Consider the following 2726-nt stretch of genomic DNA (forward strand, 5'->3'; position numbering starts at 1 on the left):
TGAGTCAAGATTCACTCTTTAATGTAGATTGGTAAATGTTGACTCAGTTTGTTATTTCTCATTCTTAGCCGGCAAGAACTTTGTACGATTGGATGAATCATTTAGTGCCAAATCTTTCATGTTACCTTTGACTACAAGTACAGACCAGGTAAAGAGAGCCGTTGGCTCCTTGCTTTTTGTATGTTTTCCTTGGATTATTTCTTTTCGGCCAATGGCTCATTGACTAGTGCGGTTGATTTGAAATCACTGTCTAAGTCAGTTCCAAATTTGTAAAAGATTAAAACACTGTGACGTATGAACATATTCGCTAGCTTATAAATTATTATTACATAAGATCACCTAATAATCAATAAATATTAAAAGTGATACAACAAATAATGGTTTTAAAGCGAATTGAAAATTGAAGTTCAAGCAACCTCATAAAATTGCGGGCCAAATTCCCTATTCTTGGCCTTTCCTACTTGGCAGCATGGCTAGCTAAACTACTATAAAATAGCTCCCACAACACCTCAACTTCATGCATCAACATACTGAGCTAGTTTACAACAATTAATAATGGAGCTCATTCATCATTCTAAGGCTTTCATCTTGGCTGCATGGCTAGCAACCCTAGCCCTCATCTTTATCACTCTCCGGCTCCGGCTCCGTCTCCGTCATCGTCAGATACTCAAACTTACCATCGGGCCCAAAATCGTGGCCAATCATTGGAAACCTCAACCTCATCGTTGACCCACTTCCCCACCGTTCCTTTCATGCCCTGTCTGAAAAATATGGGCCCATTATGCAGCTCAAAATTAGGGTCCTTCCCATTTGTCGTAGGCTCTTCTGCTGAAATGGCTAAGGCCTTCCTTAAAACCTATGATGTTGTGTTTGCTTATCGGCCCAAAATGGCTGCAGGCAAATACACAGGCTACAATTTCTGAAATATGACATGGTCATCTTATGGTCCGTACTTTAGTCAAGCACGTAAAATATGCTCGATGGAATTGTTTAGTGTTAAACGCCTGAAATCATACGAATATATAAGAGTAGAAGAATTGACGTTGCTTCTTATGTACTTGTATGAATCATCTGGAAAGCCTGTAACGTTGAAGGATCATCTTGCAGATGTGAGCCTCAACGTTATAAGCTGCATGGTTTTAGGGGAAAAATATATAAATAAGCATGACAATGGGATTAAAACACGACAGGAGTTTAAGGAAATGGTCGATGAATTTGTTGCTCTTAATGGGGTTTTTGATGTCGGGGATTCGATTCTTGGTTAAGGTTCTTGGATTTACAGGGTAATATAAGGAGAATGAAGGCCGTGGCCGAGAAGTTTGACAGTTTTTTGGAGCATATGATCGATGAACATGACGCTAGACGAAAGGTATTGAAAATTATGTGGCTTAGGATATGGTTGATGTGCTTTTGCAGCTTGCTGATGATCCTACTCTTAAAGTCAAGTTTGAAAGACATGGCGTCAAAGGCTTCATACTGGTATTCATTAAAATCTTTATCATTATTAGTATTATTTTAAAAAATATTTATTGATATGAGTTACTAGTCAATAAAAAATTGTCAATTAATCCAGTTGATCGATAATATAGTTAAATTTGCAAAGTTAAAATTCAAATTAAGTTCGTAGAAGGTATATGATTGAAAGCTCCAGATTGCTAATCTAATGTATTTTCTCTCTTTCTTATAAATCAATACAGGATCTAATAGCTGGTGCAATTGAGACCTCTACAATTATGTTGGAATGGGCCTTCACTGAATTATTGAAAAATCCTGAAATTTACAACAAAGCAACAAAAGAACTAGACAGAGTAATTGGAAATGAAAGGTGGGTTGAAGAGGAAGACATCATTAATCTCCCATTTATTGATGCTATGGTTAAAGAAACGCTGCGTTTGCACGGGGCTCCAATGCTTATGCCCAGAATGGCTAGAGAAGATTGCAAAGTTGCGGGCTACGACGTCCGAAAAGGCACTCAAATCCTAGCTAGCACATGGTCAATAATGAGAGACCATGAGTTGAGGGACAACCCTAATAAATTTTATCCTGAGAGATTTCTCGGGAAAATCAATTGATATAAAAGAAAATGTGTCGGGGGACCTTGCGTTGAGGGACAACCCTAATAAATTTTACCCTAAGAGATTTCTCGAAAGATCAATTGATGTAAAAGGAAATGTGTTGGGGGAACTTAGCATAAAATTTCTAAGTATTCAACCCAAAAAACTAATATTTCTAGACAATGTGGGACACAACTCAACAACCCCCCTCGGACAAAACCATCGTCGAATTCCGGTCCTTTCGTCCAACGCACCTGAGTTGTTCCACCACCACATTCCGACTATTAGAGTGTAGCGCTGATACCACATGTTGGAGGGACTTAACATAAGATTTCTAAGTATCTAACCCAAAAGACTAGCCTTTTAGGTAGAATGACCTATTTCCTTATAAACCCAAATATCTCTCATTTTCTAATTAATGTGGGATACAACTCAACAAAATGATTTTGAGTTGCTACCGTTTAGAGCAGGGATAAAAATGTGTCCTGGGAACTGTCTTGGGCTTAAGGTGATTCAATCAAGTTTGGCCAATCTTTTACATGGAAATTGTCTGGAAATATGAGTATTAAGGAGCTTAATATGGATGGAGTGTTTAAGCTTCTTAATCATAAAAAAATTCCACTTGAAGCTGTGGTTCAACCAAGGCTTCCACCCTATCTTTACAACATGTGA

General features: G+C 38.0%; 1 pseudogene; it reads left to right on the top strand.

Annotated features, from left to right (window-relative positions):
- The first annotated feature begins 555 nt into the window (after positions 1 to 555).
- LOC112495945 (trimethyltridecatetraene synthase-like) lies at positions 556 to 2726 on the top strand (annotated as a pseudogene).

The sequence above is a fragment of the Citrus sinensis genome, chromosome 7 (assembly GCF_022201045.2).
Source record: "Citrus sinensis cultivar Valencia sweet orange chromosome 7, DVS_A1.0, whole genome shotgun sequence".
In the NCBI taxonomy this organism is placed as follows: domain Eukaryota; kingdom Viridiplantae; phylum Streptophyta; class Magnoliopsida; order Sapindales; family Rutaceae; genus Citrus; species Citrus sinensis.